Source organism: Pseudorasbora parva, chromosome 2 (genome assembly GCF_024679245.1).
Source record: "Pseudorasbora parva isolate DD20220531a chromosome 2, ASM2467924v1, whole genome shotgun sequence".
NCBI lineage: Eukaryota > Metazoa > Chordata > Actinopteri > Cypriniformes > Gobionidae > Pseudorasbora > Pseudorasbora parva.
The window spans coordinates 13,301,858-13,314,133 of NC_090173.1; the positions used below are offsets into that span (position 1 = coordinate 13,301,858).

Sequence of the window (12,276 nt, forward strand, 5' to 3'; positions counted from 1 at the left end):
CGGGGCTACAGAAGCAGGAGTACACATTTAACTGTATAGGCAGCGTTTCTCCTTGTAATACAACACTGATCCTTGTTTTTGAGCCTGGTGTCTATAAAAAGGTTTTCTATTACTAACAAGGACGTTTTCAGCTCCGAAACTTACAGGATATTCTTATATTACCATGACCTTCTATATATCAAAGGCTCAAGGTAAAGTTGATTTCTCAATTCATCACCCCTATAAAAAAATGTCCTCGGTTCTGTGTCCTGGGATTTAGTAAAAATGTATACTCAAATCGCTTGGGTTTTTGAACCCTATGCTATGAGTTGATCTGCTCCTCTTGCTCCTCACAGTTCGCACCTTCGTCCAGAGTTTCCATTCCATTGGATTCACCTGTCCTCTGGTTCATGCCTATACTGGTGTACTCTGCAGGAGGCCCATTCGAATCTGGTGACTTTAGAATAAAGAATAAAACATGTATTTATACATGTATTTATTTTAACAATATCTGCAGGACTACTTTTGATAATTGACCACGTAGCCTACTTTTTTACTTGGTTCACTTTCAATCCCAGTGTTTTCAAAAATTGTGTATTCATGTAATTTATTGCTTATGAAAACATAAATACTCACCTGAGAATCCTTCTCAGACTGTGTGCTGTCAGATTTCCCTGAGATATGAGAGAGGAAAATATTTTAGAATGAGTTACAATTGATTTGTCTCAGATAAAGCACCCAGGCACCAAATGCAAAAGTCAGTGTGATGAATGAATACTATTTTTTACAGGCTCTTGGGTCTTATTTATATTATGGGAATGTACAGCACAAGATGTGTTGATCTCGATGTGAGAATAATGTCAGCCTTTACATTCTTTATCGTCAATGTTTGTTCAAAGTTAACAACCTTAACACAGACGTGCACAAAAAAAGCTGCGTCACATATCAGACTTTTGACACTTTACCTACAACTACCTTAGTAAAAAGCTGCCTGTATAGAGATGGGTCACACGTGTCCAAATTCATTCTCAGCCAACATAATGAACAATAACTTATTCATCAAATGTGCAAATTAGGAAAAATAAAAGCAATAACATTAAGAAGCAAGAATCAGTGCCACAATACCAGTTTTCAAGTAGCAAAACAAAATATTAGTCTGCTATAAGAAAAAAATCAATTGCAGGAAAAGGAGATGTTTATTTATTTATTTATGTGTAGCCTACACATTAAATGACATCACATTGATAGTATGATAGACTGCTTTTTTTATCCGATCGACCAAAGCACATCTTAAAGGAAAACTCCACTGTTCTTGAAAATAGGCTTATTTTCCAAGTCCCTTAGATTAAAACTGTTGAGTTTTAACGTTTTTGAATCCATTAATCCGATCTCTGTATCTGGCGGTAGCACTTTTAGCATAGCTTAGCATACATCATTGAATCAGATTAGACCATTAGCACATGGTGCACCATCGTGCTCAAAAAAAGACCAAAGACTTTCACTATTTTTCCTATTTAAAACTTGACTCTTCTGTAGTTACATCGTTGTGGAAAGGGGGGCGTGGTTCAGCGAGGTCTGCAGCGGGAGAGAGAGCCGCAGGACGAGCGGTAAGTGAGTGGGTTGGACGCAGATTGATAACACCTGTATCTTGTTCCAGTAATGGGCGTGGGGAGAGGATAAAACGCCTGTGGAATCGGAGGCATGGGAGAGAGAGAGGGACTGCTGACGCGAACCACATGACCCTGAGTAAACCCGAAAACGGAAACAGAGACCGGAACCCGGAAGTGATCTGAGACTGAGAAAGATACACTTTGATGTGTTCATTTGTTTTGAGTTTATTGAAGAAATAAAGATTGAGCATCAGCAGTCACGCCAACCCCTTGTCCTCTTCCTTCCTTATCTAAAGAACTTGTTACAATCGTGTACTAAGACCAACGGAAAATGAAAAGTTGCAATTTTTTTAGACCGATATAGCTAGGAACCATTTTCTCATACCTGCAAAAGAATCAAAGAATTTTGCGGCCATCCTATGGGTGCAGAGGCACAATGATCTTACACAGCGCCTGAAAGTAGGCTAACTTCCGTCAACATAACCAACATGACAATCTGCTTGCACAGAGAGCGCCTTGTAACCATGGAGACGTTTGTGAGAGATGATTCAGAAGATATTTCTTGAACCGTATCTATTTGACCCAGAAAAACAATTACACTCAAGATGAGCTTTTGAAACGGGAAAGGCAAGTAAGTGTGGCTGAACAGACTTGGGCAGAAAGGATGAGGAGAGCATATTCTAACTGGTGAGTCAGAGAAGAGTCAATTCACACGCAGTGGAAATTCAAGGAAAAAATAGTCCAACATGGTTTCGGTCTTCCGACCTTTTGATTTTGACAAACGTAATATGTCAATGAAATATACTAAGACAGAGAGAGTCCGCGCACGCTCCACTCTTTCTCTCTGTCACTCAGTTAACATGCGCCCTGTCATCTACATCAATCATAAATCACAATAACTGATCAAAAAAGGCTTTGACGGGACAAACATTTTTTTGCCGGCCGCAAAATAATTTTCAAAGCAGAAAACCGAAGCTCCGAAGCCTCGGCACAGAACGTAACTATTTTGTACCATAGCAACTGTGTAATGTCAATGTCAATGTCAATGTCAGCTTTATTTATATAGCACCATTCAAACAACACACGTTGACCAATGTGCTTTACAACATCTATATATAAAAGAAATAAAAACAATATTAGTAATGACAATACACATATTAATAATCATAATAAAAATATTCTCTATCTATGTATTAATATCCATTTCAACACTAGGGATACGCCATGGAAAACAAGTGTGTTTTAAGTTGTATTTTAAAAACGTGTACGGAATCAGCATCCTTGACATTTATTGGTAAGCTATTCCAAAGTCTAGGTGCTACTGCCGCAAATGCACGATCCCCTTTCCGGCTTAATTTTCCTTGGAATTTTAAGCAAATTTTGAGTTGTTGATCTCAAAGTTCTTCCTGATTGATGTTTAATTAACAGGTCTGATAAATAAGACGGTGCAAGGCCATGCAGGGATTTGTATACAAGTAGAAGTAATTTAAAATCAATTCTGTATTGTACTGGGAGCCAATGTAAAGAGACTAGCGACGGAGTGATATGTTCATGTTTTTTAATATTCATTAATAATCGCGCAGCAGAATTTTGGACCTTCTGCAGCCGTGCAATAGAGGCTTGACTAATTCCTTTATATAAAGAGTTACAGTAGTCCAATCTTGAAGATATAAGAGCGTGGATTGCAATTTCGAGACTCTTAAATGTCAGGCAAGATTTCATCTTTGCCAAATTTCTCAAATGAAAAAAGCTAGACCTTACAACATAATTTATCTGTTTGTTTAGATTCATAGAGCTATCAATAAAAACGCCCAAGTTTTTCACACTTTGGTATTGTGTAGATAAACAATACCGAAAATTCCACATTCTATGTTAATCAAACTATACACTACCTCACCAGAAATCTACAACAAAACTACTAACGTTATATACTGTTTAAACCAAATGGCTGCGCAAACACCCACACTTGCATTTAACAAGTAGCTAAAGACAACAGCAGTGCTTTTCAATCTGGTCGTTCAAGCTAACTAAAAATAATAATGTTATACTTACAGCCATGGGAGATGATACACTTCGCCCTGTCTGGCCAGGACTTTAGACACCGTACCGTGGTAACACTGTCCATGTTTTCCAAATAGTAATCTGGTCCCAAATGCTTTAAGCAAACACAAAGTTTCTTGTTTGAATCTACCGGTGTTTTGATATCTATGGCTCAGAGCAGTCAACCACTAGCCTGACAAGCCAGACCCATATCAAGATGTTTGGTCTGGAAACTCACCATTGACAGCTCAATCCGAGAGGCGGGATAAACGGTTGCCTTTCAAACTCCCTCTGCACACGATAGGATAGAGCTACCTGTGCTACAACCAACCACAGCAATGAAGCAGAGCTCGTTGATAGATTAAACATTCACCGTATCCGGTTGGCGGACACATCTTCCCTTCTTAAGAATGACTTCAGTGTCGTTCTTTGTTCTTTTCCCAGAGAAAAGCTTAACTCCAAGTCTTCCAGAGTCGCGGTCAAAGCTGATTCGAATGACCGCCATTCGCTAGTTTCTGTGTTTACTAGAAGCACGCAAACGCAACTCTGGTGTCATTATGTTAAGCCCCATTATGTTAAAGGGTCAGTTCACTCACAAAGGAAAATGATGTCATTAATTACTCCCCTTATATCATTCCACACCCATAAGACCTCCATTCATCTTCGGAACACAACTTAAGATATTTAAAATTTTAGTCTGAGAGCTTTCTGTCCCTCTATTGAAAATGTATGTATACTGTCCATGTCCAGAAAGACCAGAAAGGTAATAAAAACATCATCAAAGTAGTCCATATGTGACATCAGTTAGAAGTTTTTTGAAGCATTGAAAATACATTTTGGTCCAACTTTATTCAGCATTGTCTTCTCTTCCGGGTCTGTTGTCATCCGCGTTCATGACTCCGCAGTGACGTTGCCGACGTGTTATCTTGTGCGCTCGTGTATTTGGGTTCAAATAAATATGGCTGGGCAAAAAAATGCAAGTCTTCCTTTGTGTGGAAATCCTTAGACATGTTTGCGAAGGTTGTTTTGTTAAGCGCGCGTCTCCCTCAGACTATAAGTGAAGCTCGGGCGCACCATATAACGTGAGCAGCGTCACTATGGAGAACAGGGCAGGTGTCTCAGTGAGAGACCAGTGTTAGCTAATGATATACGTTATATACGCTAGCTAACGTTATAAAAACTGTGCTCAGATTACAATACTGTACAGATTATTATCATGTATCAGGCAATAGCAAAGCTGGTATTGGTCATCTAGGAGTATTGATTCTTACCATAAGTAATATTTTGGTTATGGGTTTTGGGTTAATTTTGCATTAATTAGTTAACAGTCAAGTGCCTCAACAAGTCATAACATAATGATACCTTCATTACCTTCAAATCATTAGCTAATGATTCATTCAAACTGGAAGTTGAAATGCATGGCTTTGACCTGTTGTGATAATTAACACAGGAATTTACACTGTTACATTGTGACATTTAACTAATGAGAATTTATTGATTACTTAATCTATTAATCATGTAGAGCCTTCATTAGTTGCTGATGCAGTAATCATTAATAAATGAGTTGGTTCTGCATGAGTCATACATTAACTCATGATTATCTGTGCATTAGTTAAGCATAAATTAATGAATTTAGTGGTTCCTGTAACATGAGGTGTGTGATCAGTCCTTTTGAGTGATCAGTAACCATTTCTTCAAATAATATTTGTTACTCACCCAGTCGCTCCAGTTGTACAGTTGCATTGGCTGATAAATCTCCAGCAAACACTTGACACATGTAAACTCCTTTGTCTTCAGTTCTGACACTCTTCAGTCTGAGAGAGAAGTTTCCTTTGGGGATTTCATCAGTGAAGAACTCAACTCTGTCTCTGTATTGCTCATCTGATGAAGTCTCATTGGTTTGGTAGAGCAGAACCAGAATATCTTCATCTTCATCTGTTTTCTTCCATGAAAGCTCTTCAGTGTGTTCAGGTGTGATGTGAGAGTCTACAGAGCAGTTCAGAGTGACGTCCGCACCATCATACGCAGAAAGGAAGCGACTCAATCCTGATACTAGCAAGTACTCTAAAAGAAAGAAGAGTTGAAATAACAGAATGATATTTTACATAAATTCAATAGTTTATGTTTTAAAAATAAAAATAAAGAATAAAAAGATTCGCACTCACCAACATCTTTTATTTCAACCAAAGTTTTGTCAGCAACCTGCTGACTGTAAACTTTACATCTGTAAATGCCTTTGTCTTCAGCTCTCAGATTGTCCAGATGGAGGGAGAAGTTTCCGTGTTGAATCTGATCAGTAAAGAAAGGAGCTCTTCATGATAATTTTCTTCCTGTAGTTCTGGTCGACTTTCACCATCTTGATACAGATGAACCAGAGTCTCTAAGTCTGTTCTTCTTCATTCAACATGCAGCTTCTCCATTGCTAAAGGTGTATCAGTATAACAGGGCAAAACCACTGAAGATCCCAGACGAGGACCAGAACCTCAAACAACAAACTCCAGGGTATCTAGAAAGAAAATAAATAAATAATAATAATTATTATTAGTATTATGCATGCTGTTGTTGTTATCATCATCATTATTAAAGGGGGGTGAAACACTCAGTTTCAGTCAATCTTGAGTACCTATGGAGTAGTATTGCATCCTTCATATCTCCGAAAAGTCTTTAGTTTTATTATATTTATAAAAGAAATATGGGCTGTACCGAGTCTTTCCGGAAAAAAACGAGCGCCTGGAGGTGTATCGTGTGGGCGGAGCTAAAGAATGACGAATGCGCACAAACCGGTGACGTCCTCAAGCGTGGAGAAACTCATGGCTATCGATCCAGAATCAGATTCGGAGGCTGAAATAAATTGAACAGGAGAAACAGCAGCAGCAGGTCGTCAGTCTCTGTGGTATGTACTGTATTTAGTGGCCTGTCAACATTTGTGTGTCTTTACTCGCAGTTTATGAGGACATGATTCGGTTTATGGACTATTGTATGCGACTAAACCTTAGCAGTAGCAAGCAAAACGGTTTCGCACGTCAGACTAGTGTAACGTTATACAGAACAACAATGGAGTAACGTTAGCGCATTTGAATGACGAAGCACGCGATCGTGTCGTTTAATGATGTTTACTCACGTGACGATAGCCAACAGCACAGACATTTTTACTCAGTTTTTCGGCAGTTTTACTCACCGGCTGCTTCCAAAGCAGGACCGAACCTTTATCGCTGGGACCGCTCCGTCAAAAACACACTTCTTTGGTATGATTTGGTGAAGTCCTGTGACAGCAGTGGCGTGGAAATCCACTTTGCGATGCGACTGAAGCGATGTTGTGAAGCTTCCCGTCATTTCTGCATTCAAATCGGTTCAAATGCAGCTCTGCCTTCCCCGAATGCTGTGCTGAAGCGTTGAAGTCGCTCGACGTCAACCATAGGAATAAAGTGGAGCGCGGCATGGACTATAACAACATAAGTGTTCACGGACGACTGGATCTGCAGCTTGAGAGCAGTGTTTACGGGCATGCATTTCCTCTCTCGCTCTAGTCGCGCACGCGCACCCTACCGGGAGAAGAGCCCGTACGGCCCATACAAGGACCTTCCGCTCTATTAACGTCAAGCCGACCCATACTCTAAAAAAACTCTCCGAAACTTGTGAGAAACCGGAAGGAGTATTTTTGACACAGAAATACTCCATCAAACGTCCAACATTAGTTTTTGAAACTTTGTCTATGTTTAATAGACAAAGTCTTTAACAGATCCAATCCAAGTCTTTAACAGTGGAAAAAGCTCAGTATGCATGAAACAGCATTCCCCCCCCCCCATAATAATCATGACATAATATTTCAGAGATTCATTTAAATAGACATTTAAATAGTCTACAATTTATAAAAGATATAATCTGGGTCTGACCCCATTAATGAATTCTTCAGCCCCTCAGACATTGTCAAAAGTGTCTTGTCCTCAATTTCCGGAAACATGAAGGACATTTAAACATTTAAAAGCCTTAAATGTTGTGGTCTTAAATGCTGAAAAGTCAATTGGAGAGACGCCTATATAGAAAATACATTTAAAAAAAGGCAAATAATTATATATATAAAGAGAGAGAGAGAGAGAGAGAGAGAGAGAGAGAGAGAGAGAGAGAGAGAGAGAGAGAGAGAGAGAGAGAGAGAGAGAGAGAGAGAGAGAGAGAGAGATTAAAAGTGAATGCAATTTTCTTTAGGATACTTCCTGTTAAACATAAACGGATAAAATGCATATAGCCTACCCTCAGACACCACGAAGATAAGCATGAAAAAGCTGTACAGAAAATGCATCTTCAAAAGTTTTCTGAGGAAACTCTCATATAATTTGTGCTGTAGCTTAAATATAGATAGACCTGATTTTAAAGGGATCAACAGAAAAGATGTGCGCAACTTTCGTAGGATTTTTTTCAAAGATATTAGGAAGATTAAAAGTTCACTAAAACTCCTTAAAACTGTGTTCAGTTAGTTTTAAAATTGGAATATTTCAATTAGTTATCACAATAGGTTGGCTTGATAATGTAGCCCAGCTGAGACGTTATAAGAGCGTTAGTACATTGATAGAGAGTTGTCTAATAGTGCCATCTAGTGGGTAACAGAGTGGAACTCATCTGAAAGTTTTTGGAGAAACGAAAGTGGAAGTCTGGGAATGCCATCGAAGACCAAACCTTGAGAGACCCTTATCTACGACAATGAACCTAAACCACAAGAAATAAGAAAATTATGCTATTACAGTAGGACCTACCTGTCAAAAGTTTGGAAACATTACAAGTTTTTAATGTTTTTGAAAAAAAAAAAAATCTCTTCTGCTCACAAAGGCTGCATTTATTTGTAAAAAAGAAAAAAGAAGAAAAAAAAGTGGTATTGAGAAATATAAGTATAAGTATTGAGAAATATAATTGTTTTATATGTGAATATATGTTTAAAAGAAATTCATTCCTGTGATCAAATGTAAATTTTCAACATACTCCAGTCTTCAGTGTCACATAATCTTCCAGAAATCACAATAATATGCTGATTTGCTGCTCAAGAAACATTTATGACTATTATCAGTGTTGAAAACTTTCAGGATTATTTGAGCAAGTTGCATTTTTTAAATATAAAATTAAATAATTAAATAAATTTTAATAAAATTAAAAGCATTTATTAATAGACATAATTTGTAACATTATGTCTTCAGTGACTTTTTATCAATTTAATGCATTCTTGATAAATAAAAGTATTAATTTCTCTCTTTAAGATTTTTTTTTAATGGTAGTATTTTTTTCCGCAAAAATTTACAAAAAAATGTTAAACTGCAAACTTTGTTTGAAACATTAATAATATTAATCATAAATGTTTCTTGAGCAGAAAATAAGCATTGCGATTTCAGAAGGATTATATGACACTGAAGATCAGAGTAATGATGCTGAAAACTTTGATCACAGAAATGAATGACATTATAACATATACACATGGTAAACAGTTATTTTAAACCTTGGTAAGCAGAAGACACTTAGAAAATGTATGTTTCCAAAACTTTGACATGTACTATATATATGTGCAGTTCTATTTAATAAATTCCATTCAAATTGATTTTTAAATATTTAACTAGGCATTGAATCATATCAATACTCTTATCAGCAAAAGTAAAAGAATAAACTAGATGTCTGCTGTCATCCCCATTCTACCTTACAGATGTCATTTAGGTTTCCTGAGGTTGGGACTGAATTCATTTAAGCGACATTAGCATCAGCCAGAGTCCAGAGTTTGGAATGATGCGGGACAAAAGCAGCGCAGCATCCAATGAGAAGGAGGAATAATGCAATAAAAAAACTGATAAGCTCAAAATGGCTCTAACGATGTTTTTATGCTTGTGTCAACATGGTCAAAACTAGCCTGATGTCACATATATCTCAGAAGAGAGATACAGGGACGAGTGTATTGATGTCCTTCACTAGAGGAATAGAAAGGCTGATGAGGAATTTTTGCCACATCCCTTGCATTCCTCATTCTGCAGCTTACCTTAGTGCACTGCTGTACTAAATGATGGATGCCTGCCGTTTGGACTATTGTAATGGTTTGGTGTTAGGCTACTCTGAAAAAAACAACAACATTTAAAATATTTTTTTATAATTTACCATGCCATAAAAGGTATTCATTTACATAGCAATGCAAGTTGAAAATGTTTTTGAAAAAGGATTTATGCATTTGGTTGATGTTTATATACCTATATTATACATTAAGTCTATACCCGGCCTTCAGCTGTGACTTATACACAATGCAGCCTCGAGTACCTTATTGCTTTTATGGTTACCACACAATACAAATATTAAAGCCAAAAAAATATGTATCAATGCAACTTTCATAAAGTAAAATCACTAAAAGAATTCCTTCTGTTGAAAAAAAAAGTCCCTGACCATGAAACGCATGGCGTCAGTTCTGGCAGGTCACGTTGGTCAAGCTCATATCAGCTGATCACGTCTACCAATAGGAATACGATGTCTATCACCGCATACATACAGGTGCTGGTCATATAATTAGAATATCCTCAAAAAGTTAATTTGTTTCACTAATTCCATTCAAAAAGTAAAAACCTGTGTATTATATTCATTCATTACACACAGACTGATATATTTCAAATGTTTATCTCTTTTAATTTTGATGATTTTAACTGACAAAAAAGGAAAATCCCAAATTCAGTATCTCAGAAAATTTGAATATTGTGAAAAGGTTCAATACTGAAGACACCTGGTGACACACTCTAATCAGCCAATTAGCTCAAAACACCTGCAAAGGCCTGAAAATGGTCTCTCAGTCTAGTTCTGTAGGCTACACTTGCATGGGGAAGACTGCTGACTTGACAGTTGTCCAAAAGACGACCATTGACACCTTGTACAAGGAGAGCAAGACACAAAAGGTCATTGCTAAAGAGGCTGGCTGTTCACAGAGCTCTGTGTCCAAGTACTTTAATAGAGAGGCGAAGGGAAGGAAATAATGGCAGAAAAAAGTGTACAAGCAATAGGGATAACTGCACCCTGGAGAGGATTGTGAAACAAAACCCATTCAAAAACGTGGGGGAGTTTCACAAAGATTGGACTGCAGCTGGAGTCAGTGCTTCAAGAAACACAACGCACAGACTTATGCAAGACATGGGTTTCAGCTGTCGCATTCCTTGTGTCAAGCCACTCTTGAACAACAGAAAGTGTCAGAAGCGTCTCGTCTGGGCTAAAGACAAAAAGGACTGGAATGCTGCTGAGTGGTAGAAAGTTATCTCTGATGAAAGTAAATTTTGCAGTTCCTTTGGAAATCAGGGTCCCAGAGTCTGGAGGAAGAGAGGAGAGGCACACAATCCGCGTTGCTTCCTGATCTCTACTGCGCAGACTCAGATCCCAAATCAGTGCAAGATGTCAGCGCCATATTCAGACATTGGTTTCCCATCCAGGTACGGACAAGGCTTAGCCCTGCTTAGTTTCAGTGGGAAACCAGCCTTAAGCTACAGGGTGATATGGCTTTTCGTAGCCTGGAAGGCATGGACGATGACTGAACGCAGTTCTTGCATTACCACAACATAGAGAAAACGCTTCACAAGATGACTTAAAAAAAATTGAATTTGAATTTGAATAATGAACTTCCTTCCACTATGAAGAACCTTTTGTGGAAAAGATTTGGAAAGATTCCATTGATGTAAAAACTTCTTTACAGATCCAAAAATGAACCTTTATTTACATGATCATATTCAGATACTATGACCATTTACATCATGATTTTCTGTAAAGCACCTTAAAACAATGTGTATTGTGAAAAGCACTGTACAAATAAATTTGACTGGAATATGAGAGCTGTGTTGTGATCATACATGCAGTCAAAATCATACATGTGGGATAATTTAGATTCTCATGTGTGTTTGACCTTTCTTGAAGCCTCATGCTGGGTAGGAAGGAAGCTTATCCTCCTCTTCCTGTAGTTGTACATTTCCCTTCTTTCCAGATCATCCTGCTTTTTATTTTCCCATCTTTATGATCCCCATTCTCTATTGATCTACAGATGTGTCTGTCTTTCTGTTTTATATTAAACAAAACATATTCAGATCTATGAACATTTGCAGATCAGAAAATGAAATAAAAGGAAAATTTTACTTTGATAATGCAGCTCTAGTAAAGTAAATTATGAGAGAATTTTCATTTTTGGGTAAACTATCCCTTTAAGACTTCCAAGTCAAGCGCAGACTGATTAGAAACCACAGTATGTATGATATGAAACTTCCATTTCCTCCTTAACTGCAAGAAAACTACCATTGGAAACCCATTTATGCCCACATAAGAAATTGGTCATTCATAATTATGACACAAAAAGTCAACATTATTACATAAATAGTGTAAATTTTGACATTCCAAATCAAAATTATGACATACACTGTAATAAATAAGTTATGGAAACATATGTTTTTACGTTGCTTTAACTCATCAAAATAAGTAAAGCAATTTTCAACTTTTTTGTTATACAAGATTCAACACATTTTTTGTCCGTTTAATGTATTTTAAGTTGCAATTTCTTAAAAATTCAAGATGTTTGTACAAAGGCAGATTTTTTTACAGTGTACATCGTAATTATGAGATAAAGTTACTTTTATGTAATAATTTCAACTTTATATCTCAAAATGAT

General features: G+C 37.3%; 1 pseudogene; it reads right to left on the reverse strand.

Moving 5' to 3' along the window:
* Positions 1-301: 301 nt before the first annotated feature.
* LOC137048677 (junctional adhesion molecule-like) lies at positions 302-7,926 on the reverse strand (annotated as a pseudogene).
* Positions 7,927-12,276: the final 4,350 nt, after the last annotated feature.